General features: G+C 34.6%; 1 long non-coding RNA gene across 2 annotated transcripts; it reads left to right on the top strand.

The window, feature by feature from the left end:
- Window positions 1-3,481: 3,481 nt before the first annotated feature.
- Window positions 3,482-7,639, top strand: LOC120076448. Of its 2 annotated transcripts, XR_005481549.1 has the most exons (4): window positions 3,482-3,915; window positions 4,132-4,306; window positions 4,388-5,420; window positions 7,528-7,639. It is a non-coding gene; the product is annotated as an uncharacterized LOC120076448 (long non-coding RNA). The 2 variants fall into 2 exon arrangements; XR_005481548.1 differs by lacking the exon at window positions 7,528-7,639 and having other exon boundaries at window positions 4,388-5,601.
- The last annotated feature ends 8,685 nt before the right edge of the window (window positions 7,640-16,324 follow it).

Here is a 16,324-nt window from a genome sequence, read left to right as displayed (position 1 = left end):
CCAGCTTGGTCTCGTTTTCACTTATAGATCCATTTGCAATCGAGGGATTTTACCCCTCTAGATTGATCTACAAAATCCCAAATAGAATTGAAATATGTAGATTCCATTTCAAGGTCCATGACTTTAATCCATTGGACTTTATCTACATCATTCATTGCTTGTTTGAAAGTCAATGGACTCTCTAAGCCATCATCTGGTATGATGACTTGAGTTTCGATTAAACCCATGTACTGGTCAGGCCGTTGCACAATCCTCCCACTACGATGAGGCATTCTCAACTTTTGAGAAGGATGTGAAGTACCAATTTCATTAACAACTCTTTTTGATGTTTTTTCGTTTCTCTAGATATTTCATTTCTTTTGGGTAGGCTACCAATAAGCATACTTTTGAACGATGTTCCAACTTTTTAGAATTCTTCCTTAATACATGTGCTGGGCAACCCCAAATTCTGAAGTGATATAAACTTCCTTTACGTCCTCTCCAGAGCTCGTAAGGTATTTCAAAAACACTTTTTAAGGGAACCATGTTCAAAATATACACTGTAGTTTCAACTGCATGTCCCCGGAAAGAATTTGATAACTAAGCATAACTCATCATGGAACGAATTATGTCCGACAAGGTTCTGTTTCTCCTTTCTGCCACACCATTTTGTTGAGGTCTGCCAGGGGTTGTGAGTTGAGACTGGGTTCTATGTTCTATTAAATAGTTATGGAATTCTAAGTCCATATACTCACCACCTTGATCTAATCGAAGTGTTTTAATCTTTTTACCTAGTTGGTTTTCAACCTCAACCTCATTCTTTGAACTTTTCAAATGTTTCAGACTTTTGGTACATTAGGTAAACATGTCCATACCTAGAATAGTCATCAACGAAATCGATGAAATATTCCTACCCTCCTCTAGCTCTAACATTCATAGGACCACAAAGGTCTAAATGTACCAACTCCAAGGATTCTTTGTCTCTAAAACCTTTTCTAGAAAAAGATCTTTTAGTCATTTTATCCTCAAGACAGAATTCACAAGGCAGTAATGAATTGTCTTCTAACTTATTGATGAACATTCTTAACCAGTCTCTCAATCCTATTGAGATTTATGTGACCCAGTCTCAAGTGCCAAAAGTAGGCATTTGGAGAAATTTTCCTTTTCTTATGAGTCTCAACAGTTTTAAACATTTCTATGTTCAAAATGGCTCTAACCTCAATTGGTTTTAACAAATACTAGTTATTTTCTAATTTTGCAGAACAAATTTGGTTATTTCTTGAATCGATGAACACTTCATCATTTTTGAAATAAACTTTATAATTTTGTTCTAGCAAACAAGAGATGGATATTAGATTCCTTTTCATAGAAGGAATATAATAAATATTTTTTAAATAAATGTATTTATCTCCTATAGATGTCTTCATATCTCCCACTTCTTTAGCTAAAAACAACCTCCACAGTCCCTACCTTAAATATTGTTTCACCTTCTTTCAATTGCTTCCAGGAACTTGTTTCCCGTGAGAAAGTTCAAACATGATTAGCGGAACTTGAATCAATTATCCAGGTTTTATCGTTTTTCACTAAACAAGCTTTGATAACAAGTAAATCATATTTATCTTGTTGTTCGAATTTTGCATTTTCCTCTATATTGTTCAAAACTTTAGATGAGTTGGGAGATAGAGGACAATCCTCTATTAAAACTCTTTTGGAATTATCAACTGCTAGTAATTTGTTTGTTGATTCAATTTTACCGTTAACTAATTTGGAAGTGAATATTCTACAAGAATTTGACATCCTGAAAAAAATTTAAACAAATTTTAATTTAACAAACTACAACTAAATCCAAAGTCAAAGTTTTAGCAAAACAAGTAATAATGTACCCATAACCATTATTTATTTGGAACTATATACTATAGTGAGTCAGAATACGTGCTACCAATGGGCAGTCAAATACTCCTTCACTAAAGAAAAGCAATTTTGACCAAACGCTATCTCCAGAATAACTCTTATTTCTATAATCGTTTAGTTACCGTTTTCGGTCAGAAATTACTAACACTTTAGCGATTCTGTAAGTGTAACCCTTCGTTTTTAGATGTCAGAGGTCAGCCCCAACTATGCTAGCGAACTGGAGTGTCAAGGTTGGGAATGGACCTAAGAAATCCTATCCATTTCTGGAGTTTGAGTTGTTCTGAATCCTATATTACAACCCTCTGAGGGGATAGCCGTTGTTAAACGTCTATCAAGGGCTGCCTAAAGCAAACCAGCAAATGCAACATAGGAATCTCATGGTCCAAACTAATGGAAGACCGCAGGATACGTTGAAATATATCCTTCACCCACTTACTATGAACTACTTCCCTCGTTCACTTTGTTATTGACTTATACAAACACTTTTCGAATGGAGGTCACTCCCAGGGTGACACGAAGCGTCATATGAATTTCACAGTGTGAACTCTATGGAGACGTGGAAGTTGAAATCTATTTATCATATGTTTGATTTATGTTCGAACGACTTCCCCTTGATCAACGGAATCTAGATTTGTGCAAATACTTTTCGATGGAGGTCACTCCCAGGGTGACACGAAATACTGCTTAAATCTCGATTGTTAACTTTTAAGGACGTGAGAGCTAAAAATAATGCATCATATATGTTATTAATCTCCCACTGAAGTGTTCTAATCACTATCATATAAGTTTTTAAACTCCCACTGAACTGTTCTACTATTAAATTTGGTATATTTATACTTAGGTTTATTTTGGCTAATTTAAACAATCCTAAGTCTATGTGGTTTATCCAAGTATAACACTTATAAATGGATTTAAAACTACGATGTTTAGGTGGTGAACTGTTTTATTATCTCACAATGCTCACGTATGCTTATAAAATTGGTTAACAACGCTCAATTATTCGGTCATAATCCGCAGGTAGGTGGTGATCCGTAGACCGTCAACTTAAGTACCTCCGGCCTTAGACATTATTATATACCGGTTGAGTTTGTAACCATATGTTACAAGATGTCAACCTATTTTAACTTATTAAAACGAGTGATTAACTTACATGAGCATGCAACTTATCTTTGTTATGGATTTTAATGTCTAATTCAATTTTATAACAACTTATAAAAAATAAACATTACGTCCACAACATGCATCAAAGCTATTTATGTAACACCCCGAATTTTCACTTTTTATATAATTTCTGTAATTTTGTTAGTGGAGGGCATTTTTGGAATTTCTGAGTTCAAGTGTAAATGCGAGAATTTAATTTTTGACCTTACAAAATTTTCCAATTTAGAAATTAATGGCAGGTTTTATTTTTACTTTTTGGGAAAGAAAGTAAGTAATAAAATAAATGGGAATAAGGAAAGGAATAAAATAGAGTTTATTTTATTTCCTTTTTAGTTTTTTAGTTTTATTATTATTATTCTTGTTATTCTTGTTATTATTATTTTTATATATAAAACAAATTAAACCCTTCTTCTTTAACCTCACCGTCCAACCCCTTCCTTTTTCGTGAAAACCCTAGCCGTCGAAACCAGCAGCCGCCTTTGAGTCCGCCGCAAGCCATCCGTACCTCTAGCTAGACGTCAGTTCCGCTATCCTAGTTGCTCGTGGAACGCTTCAATCGCTCAGTGTTTGTAGTCTGAAGCAGTCGCTCGCCGTCCAGCATCTCTGGTCAGTCGCATTCGTGGTGCAACCCTTTCACCGCACCATTGTCGATTCCAATCGCCAGCATCCGTCGTTCTTCATGTCGAGCACGGGTTTGAAGGCCAGACACCTTTGTTCGATGAGCCGTTGCCACAAGTCCCAGGTCAGCCGTAGTTAGTCGACTCGATCGGAGTTGCGCCGCGTCGTCGTTTCTGTGCGGGTCCAGTCCGTTTTCACAGCCGTTGTTGTCTTGGTCGTTGGTTTTGGATAGATTGATTGGTTGAGGTAAGATTTGAGTAGTGTGGTTGCAGTTTCTTGAGGATTTTGGAATACCCACTAACTATTGGTGTGTGTGGTTTATTCGGGTGAGTAAATGGATGTTTGAAATTTATTTGGAAAACTCAAAGGTTGATGTAAATTGAATGTTTTGGAATTAAGCTTAAAGATTTAAAAAAATCGATGTTTTTGCTTTGAATTTGAAGGTTGTGTTTCTGTGATTAGGGAAATTGCTTCAAGTTGCTATTGGAGATTGGGTCGTTCTAAGTTGCCGTCAAGCAAGGATTGTGAGCAATTGATGAGTTTAATTGGATTCTTAACACCCTTTGATTCGGCGTGTATCTACAGTCAATTTCGTGTCTGAAGCTCGACTGTAGTTCGACTTGAGCAAACACTTCGAGTAAGTGTCTTGGATGTATTGATGTGGATTTGTTATTTGGGTTATTCTTAGGATTGGAGTTTAATTTTGATTTTCACTTAGGGTTCGATTCAAGATTCTTTTAAGCAAGGAAGGAGATAAATTTGTTTCGATTGAGCTCAAACTCTAAGGTAAGTAATCTTACTACTGGAACTACTTTTATGTCAGGTGATACACTTAACATTGAGGATCCTGCAGCAGTTTTTCTTTGATTAATTTGGATTGTTTTGTGGTTGGATGGACTGCTTAAAGGATATATGAGCACGTGGTAATATATCGGAATGTGCTTACTTATGAGCTTGATAACTTGTAGAAACACAAGTTATTTATGCCATCTTATCTAGATATTGCAGCCAAAATTTCGTAATTATGCATCAAGTGTATGAAAATTAACTTAGTATGACAACAATTATAAATGTTTGCAATTACACCCACTAATGCCAAAAGGATGGAGGACAAGCCAAACTTTACTCTGTTTTGTAGGAGACCAAGTCACCGCTTGCGCTCAAGGCTCATGAGAAACTAATCAACGCATCTCTATCACATTGCGCCCGTTGTTCAACCTTGAAGAGACAATTATCGAAGTAACGGTGCAATGCGATAGTCAGTCTAGAGTTGTGCTACGACCGCATGCGGTAATAAAAACAAACACCGCATGCGAACCTATGATCGAAAGATGCAACCGAGCAATGCGAAAGCGGAGGATTAAGACACGTGTACAACTAACGGTTATGCAGAATTGGTGGTCTGATTGCATAACAGAAGGAATAATATCCCTCCATCTGCAGAATTACTATAACCATCAAGTGGGGACTACATGGCCAAAGTCAAAGGATCTGCTCCTATAAATACCCCAGCGAATTCAGATAAAATTATGCTATTTGATACTAGGCTTAGTGCTCTAAGATTTTAGAGAGAAAAAGGCTGAGCTGAGTGCTGAAAAGAAGGAATCCAGGAAGAGAAAGAGATAATGTCGAGCGGTAAATCTCAGATTCGACCAGCTGTATACCCAATCGAAGCTCTGTGCAGAGACCCCTACTACCAGTGGAGCAAGCCTAAAAGGGAAGCTCTTCCTTCCATCAAAACCATCATATCGGTAAGCAGATCTCCATTGAATCTGTGCCAAAACATTGACACCTGATTGTATCTGTTCTTTCTCCCTTTCATTGTATTCCATGTTTTCTTTATCTCTACATTCACACATCATGTATCAAATACTTAGTAGAAATATTAAATGTTTCGATAGATTTCATTTACCATTCTCTGTCTATTTTCGTTCACCCATTAGTCACTTTCTCCATGATGTTTTCTTAATCTCTTGATGAGCAATATGAATCACCAAGAACTTAATATGTATTAAAGTTATCAAATACGTTTAGCTAAAGCATGCTAGACAGTATCTTCACCTGTGAGAGCAGAAGTAAGATGCCATTCTGATCTATCGAGAGAAGTCAGAAGAGTGCGTTAACTAAAGCGAGTGGTACTTCTAGACATGGAAGCAACCTTGCGTTCATTACTTAGACTCTATTTCACCACAGACATGTGGGAAATGCGGCCGATCACTGAAAGGTGTATGCTAAGAGAAGAGCGGAACAGTATTTGTACCTTTAATTCAATTAAGAACTTGCGTTGTTTGTAATACTTATCTTTCTCTTTCTAATTTGTTCACAAGACTTGTCGTCGCATTCCACGTCTTTGCACAACCTTCACAGCCAACCTTAATCCTAGTATCTTGCACATAAACTCTGTATCTTGTAACATCTAGTTTAGGTTTATTGTATTTTCATGTTTTATCGCATCTTACTACTTTCCTTTATTTTACTATAATTTACATACTATACACACTTTTATAAAGAATTGAAAAACCCGATCGCATATACCATGAACATACTGCAATAATTGGCACCACTTCCCCGTGTTCGACCTCAGATCACACCAAGAAACTTGTGGTGGAATTACACTTGGTTCCATCATAAGGAAACTTGTGACAACATAGGGCATACTACTTGAGTATCTCTAATTTACGTATAAATAATAGTAGTATCGCATCATGATGAGCATTGAATATCATACATACAAATCACGTTACAGAGCTCGATTTGGAATTTTATGAGTTATATTAAATGATGATTGAACATAACCCTTAAATTATGAGTTAAGTAGCACTCCTATTGGAGTGCCTTAAAGCTAGATGAGCATTAGACACTTGCTGATTTATATAGTTATGCGATTTATTATGAGAATGTGTAGACTGTGTGATATATTACGAAATCTCAAATACTGCATTGTTTACATGATTTAGTGCATGAAAGTGATGTGCTATAGTTGATTAATTTAAAACTAGATTAAATATGTATGTTGAGGTTAATTAACATGAGGTTGATGATGAGAAGATTTTAGAGGATTCATGATTAGGTGAGTGTTATATGTAATATGAAATTAGATACAATCTCCTTTCGTTCCCAGACTATGTGACTACATGAAAGTAATGCACATCCAAGAGCGCTAGTACATGAAAGAGATATACTAGGTTTGGTGTGTATAAAAGTGATACATACCTAGAGGGTACTGGGGTGTATGAAAGAGATACATACTCAGTGGGTTATGTGTATATGAAAGAGGTGTATGCCTAACCATGTGTACGAAAGAGGTACATATCCCTAAATTTATAGAGAGGATCTGAGGTGTACGAAAGAGGTACATACTCAGTGGGTTATGTGTATACGAAAGAGGTGTATACATAATTATATATACGAAAGAGGTACATACTTAGTAGGTTAGGTGTATACGAAAGTGGTGTATACTTAACTAGGTATATGAAAGAGGTACACCTTCGGTGGGTTGTGTATACAAAAGAGGTGTATACGTAACCATGTGTACGAAAGAGGTACACATTAAGTGGGTTTATGTGTATATGAAAGAGGTGTATGCATAACCATGCGTATGTAAGAGTTTGTGTTTCCTTCAGGATTCACCAGAGGTTGTGGGTCCTACGGGACTTAATAGAGGTAGTGGACATACTCAACTACAGTAGGATAGAAATAAGTTTTTCATGTATATATGTGTTCCATAAGGATTAGAGCAGTTTATATGTTCCACTAGGGGTAGGCATCTAGAGGACATAGATGTCTAGCCTGACCCCAGTAGTGGGGGTTACTTACTGAGTATTTTATACTCACCCTTTTTTTATGTTTATGTTTCAGTTAAGAGTAGAGACGTGCCGACGAATGACAAGAGAAATTCGTGATCGAGCCACTGGGACCAGTTTTATGCTTCTGCTCACGAGATTCAAACTTCTTTTCATATTTTTCTTAGCTTTCAGTATTGATGTTTAAAACTTACTATTTATAATCGCTTCCAGATTTATTTATTATCATTTATGACTTATGGATACCCTACCGTTTTTTTTAATATTTGAAATTTAATGCATAAGTCTTTTAAATTTACCTTATTTAATTAGCATTTATTTCACCACAACGGAGTGTCGTTTTAAGTTTCATGCATGCATGTGTTTAGTAACGGTCTAACTTAAGTCCTAGGGAGTCGGGTCGTTACAATTTAAATTTAATATAACAGTTATATTAAATAACAGAAACCCTAAACATGCATTTTACACATTATAACAAATTATAATGCATGTAACATACTTCCTATGGTGGGTTTTATAAATCTAAATAGCATACTATATGCACAAACATGTTTAAATTTAAATACAACATATATCAGATGCATAATTATTTAAATAATACAGATATGGTTCAACTTTGATATCTTAAGCAAGCATAATAACTAAATTATTACATAATCGGTCCAGAATCAGCTTCAAAATGGTAGCTCGAACCGACCCAAACCACTCGAATCAAACCTCTAAGACATCAAAATGGGTGGAATCGGTCCAAAGATGGTTGAATTGGACAAGATTGGGGCTGAACCGGACCGAAACTGAAGAAACCAGTTGAATCGAACCTCCTCGATCGTCCTTACTCAATCAAACTGGTTCAGACTTGCTACTCGACCAAAAACTCACTCCTCGCTCGAAATCTCACTGGCAGCTTGAAATCTTGCTCGAAAGCTTAAAATCTCGTTGGCTCGCTTGAAAACTTGCTCCTCGATGGTTGGTTGAAGAAAAACTCGATCCTCGCTTCCTCGATGATACTCGATCCTCGCTCAACTATGAGCAGCATCATAACGCTTAAGGGCAACATTGCAACGTTGCTTGGATAGAAGCTCACGATCCAGTTTTCTGCAACTCCGCCTTCTTCACTTCTTTCTTCAATTACAATTTAATTTCAACTCTAATGACTCCAAATAAATTACAGACTCTTGAGCACATATATAAGCTCATCAAACAAGAGACATGTACAAATTTAACTTGGAAATCAAAGAGGAATCTAATGCCAAAGCTGAAAAACATCCATATCAGTCCATAAACATGCAACTTCAGAAATTCACCCACCAAAACTCAAATTAACGTTAATTGAGTGCTTAAATCACGCTCTAATACCAATTGATGGAATACACAAGTATGCAAGGGAAGCAAACAGAATCAATAAGCACTCTAATTATATTTAATTTGAGTTTTAAAGCATGTTATTTCAAAAAACTGAAAAGGGTTTCAAGATGAACAGACCTTTGATGATTTCTCTCAATCTAAGCTACTATTCACTCCAAATCAGCTCCAAATTGACAGTGAACCACCAAGAGATATTCTCTACTATTCTCAGCCTTGAATTTGAGTGGTGGAACTCGAATTTGAGTGAATTTGATGAAGGAAATTGAGGGTTCTTGTGAGGAAGAAGATGAAGTAGCAGAAACTCTTTTTTTTAACTCAAGAATCACTACTTCTTCTTTAAATCTGAGAGTTTTTATTAAATCTCAGCATGCAACCACACTCAATCTAATTGATGGCCAGCAGCTACTTCCCAATTCAAGTGAGAATTGTGTGATTGTGCATGAGAAACCCCTCATGCTTGAGAAAAATAGGAAACACCCACTTTCTCAAATTTAAAATTTAATTTCTTAATTTTCAATTTTCCAATTAATTCAAAATTAATTAAACCAATTTGATTTAATTCATAATTAATCAAATTCAACATTTCAATAGTCAATTTCTCAAATTGAATTTTAAAACTGGAAATTATTTTTATTTTTAATTAATTAAAAAAATTTAATTAAATAAAAAATTTAATATCAAATATTAAATTAATCATGCACCTAATTTTAAACATGAATCCTATTCATGCAATTAACATTTAAATCAATATTTAAATATTATAAAATCTTCAATTTCGTTTAGTTTCAATAAATTAAACATTAATAATATCAAATATAATTAAACAAACTGTAATTTGATTTTGAACTTATTCAAATTCAAACCCTAATTCAATTTGAACAATTCAAATTGATATTATTCCAAATTCACTTAATTTAATAATACAAGGTGTTCATGTTTTACGAGCTAGTAGAGGGACTTTATGGACCTACAGATCATGAGCTCAACGATTAAGATTAATTGGCTAAAACTTTTTAGACCAAATTATCCATTATTCATTAACTATCAAGTCACACCACTATAGCTCGATAGTTGCACTCTTCTCACTGTAGATATATTTGTGTCCACACGGTTTAACCATAACCAGTAATCGACCCTTCATAGGTTGTTCGTAATAATAGTTGGGTCAATATGTTTTTTTACCCCCGATATTACGTCTTATTTCTTAAATTCCTACTGATCCTCTAATGAAAAATTGGTTTATGATCTAATCACTAAACCGGATCCCTTTCGGGCCAATGAAAGGGTGGGGTCCCTTGTTCAATACCTGGATTCAGTACTTTAGAGAACAACCTTTCTCCTATCCCTAAATTGGGTAGGCGTGAATTCTGCCTTACACCTATGTCCCTAGCTATCTACCCGGTCTGACCCCTGAAATGAAAGGCTTATTGAATCGGCACTGTTGAGCCAACCCTCACCCATGCAAATCTAAGGATAATCTCGAATAGACAGGAGTTCATAGTTAGCTTAGGATTAAGATCGAGTTACCTAGGTCATCTAAGCGAAATAGTCAGTCTTAAACAGTAAACAACGATATAAAGTAAGAGTGACTTATTTCTTGGTTCGATCTTATGCAAACTCATTGCATAGGATGCCTCCACTCCTCATGTCAATACATGAACGAATCTGGATCACTTCGTTTGCAGTATCATTACAACACCTTATAACAACTACAGAGTAGGTCGCATCCAATAGTATTACCAGAGTAAGGTATCCAACTTTAATCATATAATAGACCGTTTTGGCTCTCAAACTTGATCCATGTCCATGTCTCTACATAAAGTTCAAGTATTCATATAATAGCCATGGATCTTAGTTTATTGGATTTAGACTTTATGAATGTTTAATTTTTACAAACTACGAGCTTTAAGACATAAAATCCAATACACGTGTCATTTTACGGTTGGTTCGAGTTTAACAAATCACTACCACATTATCAACCACATCATATTTTCTTCTTTCAAATTTTCTTTTATCCATAGCTTCTCATTTGATGTCCAATTTGAGTGGTTCAAAGTGTATTGAAATCATCTCTCCGAGTTCTATGGACACCTTAAAACATTAAAACCATTAGTGAATAAATGTTATAAAAAAAGCGTTGAGGTGACTCGTCACATAAATACAGATGTTAAAAGGAAAGCACTGACAATAAATGTAACAATAAAATACTAACAACGAGTAAATAGTTAAAAAGACACAGAAGTTGATAACCTAGTTTAGTGAGTTTAACCTACGTTTTGGGGGTAATGTGTTCGAGAAAGATAATCCACTAATATTAAAGAGTTAAGTAGTTTACAATGCAGTAATTAACTGTAATACACGATTACTACAGCGACTCATGTAGAGCTCAACTCATTGATCACCTAGGCTCCCTTTAGATTTGAGACTCCCCCTCAAATGTACTTAGGCTCCCCCTAACTTTGGTAATATTAGTGTTAAACACTTCGAATTTTAACAATGTGTGAGACTTCTCTCAACGTTCTTATCTTCCTCTCAAGTCATCGAACTTCCTTCATTGATGAATCTTAAGATCTCTTTAAGATGGAGAACTCCCTCTCAGAAGCTGAGTCTTAGGCTCCCTTTAAGACCGAGAATCCCTTTTCTTGAACTGTGCCTTAGGCTCCCCGTAAGACAGAATAATCTTTATGTTCTTGAACGATTCACACAACAACATTGCACATAACGGATGAAGAACTTGCACAACAGAATGTAGTGAACAAAGAGCAAGAACACTAAGATGAACAACTCAGCCACAAAATAGAAAACAACCTTCTCGATTAACAAAAGCGACAACCCTAAATGATCAGCATAATTCTCTTCAAATAATCGAATCCAAGAAAGGAAACAAATCCTCATTTGGAAAATATAAGTCACACCTCAATAAAGGAAAATATCGGATAAAATATTACACCCAGATATTTTCAAATAAGGAAAATATTCTGCAAGAAGATACTTTGATGTCATATACAAATGTTAAGACTTTATTTGAGACAACTGTAGAAATCACTGCCTTAGAAAAATATAAAGCCAACTAAACAAATCTCCAACAAACTTCCCATTTGGCTTATATTTTTTTAAGGCAAAACTAACATCAATGCACGTCAGCAGAAGATTAGAAGCTGAAGAACTAGTGTGCTGAACCAAATTCATTCTCCCCCTTTTGTTTGACTTACAAAAAATTCCAAAGCCAACTTCAACAGAATCAGAAAGCATGACTTTGGAATGGTTGAAATCAGATAAAACAATATTTTCAACATAGAACTTTCTGGACAACAGACATTTCAAGCACAACATTACCTTTAAGATTCTTCCATATAACATTAAACTTAACATAATTAACTTCAAAAACATTACCAACAAAGCCAAACACAGATATAATGACATTTTCAGGGATCAAAACAGACAAATTAACCTGTACAAGGAAGTTTGATTTTCTCAATTAAGGCATACACACCAACAACTTTGGTTATGGGCTTCGAGTAAAAAATGTCCCAAACCGAAAATTTCATTAATTGCCATAATTCAATTCTGCACAAGCCCAAAGTAGTCCTCAGGGCTTCATTAACACTCTTAGTTTTAATTATATCACTAGAGGGATGATTTTTACGAACTATGCTAGATGGAAGCCTGTTACTAGTTTTAGCATGCTCAGAAATTGACTAGATATTCTCTACTGAGTTTCAATATTCATGTCAGATGGCATGTCAGAGGAGATGTTAGGAAGATCTGTATTGACAAGTAAAAACATACTAGTATCTTCTTATTCCTCAATTGTAGAAACTAATAAATCAACAACCTTATCAATCACAATATTGATGGATTCCATGACATACTGAGTTTGTTTATTGTAGACACGATATGCTTGACTATTTATGGAATATCCAAGAAATATGCCGTCATCAGAATTTGAATCCCATTTTTGTCTGGCTTCACTTCAGCCAGAATGTAGCATATACTACTGAATATATGGAACTATTTAATATTTGGCTTTCTCCCCCTCGAAATTTCATAATTTTTGCAGGTCATTCTTAAACAAAGAGCAATCCAGTTGAGAATATGACATGCAAGGTTGAGAACTCCAACCCATAACTGAAAAGGAAGATCTTTGGCATGTAACATAACACAAGCCATTTCTTCGAGGATCCTAATTTTATGCCCAACCACACCATTTGGTTGGGAAGTAATAAAACCTAAAAACTCATGATGTATTCTTTCAGAGGAACAAAATTTAACAAACTGCATATTTTCAAATTATTTATTGTAGAAACTATGGACGCGAAGAATCTTTAAGTCTTTTTCTCTCTGTAGTTGAATACACAAAGTTTGACGCACAAAAAAGGTGTCAGAATTTTCTCTAACAAATCGAACCCAAGTGGACCTCGAAAATTCATCTACATACACAAGGATATAGCGCTTCCCACCAAGACTTACAAATTGCATTAGATCCCTGAGATCAATGTGCAGAAGCTCTAATACTTTGTCGGTGGTAATTTGAGGAATCTATTTATGAAAGGCTTTAATCTGCTTTCTAGCTTGACAATTCCCAAAAATGATTCTGTGAACACCATGAGGGTAAACCAACTATAACATTCTTTGCTAAAGCTTTTTGAACATATCTAATACTGACATGCCAAGAAGTTTATGCCACAATGCAGTTTTAGTTTGTTTAGAAATGTTACAAATAACATTACTAACATTAGGAGACCAAAGATAACAGTTGTTAAAGGAGCATTTTCTTGTCAAGAAAAGAGCTTTGACTTCATCTGTAACATGATATTTATCTTTAGTGAAGTTAACATTTAGTCCTTGATCACATATCTGACTTATGCTGATAAGTTTAGTAGCGAGCTTTTCAACCAACATTACATCTTCTAGAGGTGGGAGACCATGATATTGTAGATTCCCTTTTCCAATAATTTTTCTAGTTGCACCATCACCAAAACTCACTTGGTTAAATTTAAAAAATTTGAGATTTGTCACAAAAGACTTCTCACCAGTCATATGCCTAGAACATCCACTATCAAAGTACCAATCATCTTTTGTGGATGATCTAAAAGATGTAAGTACCATATGTAAGAGTATATAACGTATATGCGGAATCAATATAAATCTTAAGTACTCCAACTACAATAATTTTAAGACTCAGCATGCAGTTCATAATAATAAAACTAGGGTTTGAGAAAACAACTTTTGTAGAAACTCAAAATTGGCCCAATCTTTTGTGTAATTCAGACCACGAATGCTTCGTGGAACACCACTAGAGTCTTTCCCGTTATTTTTCGACCTTAGAACCGATTGTGGGATTCAATTTTGTGATAAATTTTGTAGGAAAATGAGGGTTTTTAGAGAGTTTGGTGTGAAGAATAAATAAGAGAACAATTCTTCTATAATTCAGCGGTAAAAAGGAACTCTTCAACAACCATTTTTTCTTCTACTCATAGAAGAAATACATGCAAAATAAATTAATCTCATGTTGACAACCAATTTATCATGCAAAGTGGTATTTGAGGTGTTAGGGTTAGTGGAGAATGTGGGATAATCCTACTAACCCTTTAAATTCATTTAATTTTGATTTTCTAAAATCAATTAAAATGAATTTTTAATCTTAATAAAATTAATTCAAATAGTTAATTTTTAAATAAAAATTTCTTTTAAAACAATTTTAAATAAAATTAATTCTAATAATTAATTAAATAATTTAATTAATAATATTAATTTAATATCAAATATTAAATTAATAACCAACATCAATCCCGAACATGAATCCCTATTCATGTGTGCAATATTTAAATCATATTTAAATATTTTCAACTCTCTAATTTGTTTAATTCAACAATTAAATTATATAATTACGTTAGTTATATTGCATATAATTCAATGGTTATTCCCTTAACCGAATTTGAACATTTCAAATTCTCTCATCACACTATCTTAAGGTTTAGTCCAATATGAGCTAGTAGGGGGACCTAATGAACCTACAAATCATGAGCTCTAATGATTCAAGATTAACGGGCTAAATTCTTTAACCTAATTAACCAATATTTGTTAACCACCAGGACACTCCACTAAAGCCCAATAGCTGCACTCTTCTCATTGTAGATATATTTTTGTCCACTTGATTTACCCGTGATTAGTAATTCGATCTTTCACAGGTTGTTTATAATTACAGCTAAGTCAAAATTACCGTTTTACCCCTCAAATTACATCTTACTCCTTAAGTCCCACTAATCCTCTAATGAACAATTGGTTTGTGGTCCAAACAAACCGAGTCCTTCCTGGGCCAATGAGAGGGTGGGGTCCCTTATTCAAGATCTAGAGTCAGCAGTTAAGAGAACAACCTATCTATTATCCTTAGAGTCGTGTAGGAACGAATTCCATCATGTAGAACTATGTCCCCAACTATCTATCAGTCTTACCCTTAAATGAGAGGCTTATTGAATCGGCGATGTTGAGCCACTCTTACCCCATGCAGATTAAAGAATAATACCGAATAAATAGGAGTTCAAATTAGCTCAGAATTAAGATTGAGTTACTTAGGTCATCAAATTGAAATAGTCAGTCTTATCAGTAAACAACGTTATAAAGTAAAAGTGACTATTTTGTAGGCCGGTCTTATGCAAACTCATTGCATATGATGCCCCCACTCGCATATCTCTACATGAACGATTCAGAATCACATCGTTTGTATCAAATACAAAGTGAATCGCATCCATAGTGTCCCCAGGTTAAGATACCCAGCTTTATCCCTATACTATAGACCATTTTGGCTATTACTTAAACTTGATCCACTTTTATGTCTCCACATAAAGTTTAAGTATTCATTCCATAGCCAGAGTTTCCTAGTTTATTATATTTAGAGTAAAAAGGTGCAATTCATATATTTAATAAAAATTTTACTAAATAAACCTCAATAATAACTTTATTATAAAATAGAATATGTTTAAAATTTACAAACCACGAATTTTAGGACATACAACCTAACACCATATTGCATTGAACTCTTGTTTTTACACGTCAATCCTGTTTTCGCATAGGAGTAAATCGCTTTCGAACATTATTTTTGTTGACCTTTGTAGAGCGTAACAAAGATAAATTGTTATTAAAACCATACAATTTAAAATAATAAGGTTTATTGTGACCTTTTCTTACCACAATGATGACATATCCACAACCTCTTTACATGTTTTACAAACTTCCGAGAGGATGTTGGAGTAGATATAGAGGACAAAAGTGCTGACATCTACTTCTAATCATATCCATAAGTAATCTCGTGTTTCTCCTTAGGCATAGACTAACCATAGTCTATGATTGTCAGAAAGAAGTGCCTTCTTTCTTTCTGAATATCCATGACTTTTACATCCTCTAAGCATTATTGGTGTAAAGTACAATAACAAGTTTCAATTGATTCATGGGAATCTTCATATTCTTCATTACTACTGTCTTTACAC

This window comes from Benincasa hispida, chromosome 4, assembly GCF_009727055.1.
Source record: "Benincasa hispida cultivar B227 chromosome 4, ASM972705v1, whole genome shotgun sequence".
Lineage (NCBI taxonomy): Eukaryota > Viridiplantae > Streptophyta > Magnoliopsida > Cucurbitales > Cucurbitaceae > Benincasa > Benincasa hispida.
Note: the sequence above shows the minus strand (reverse complement) of the source record. Positions and strands in the feature narration are given on the sequence as shown.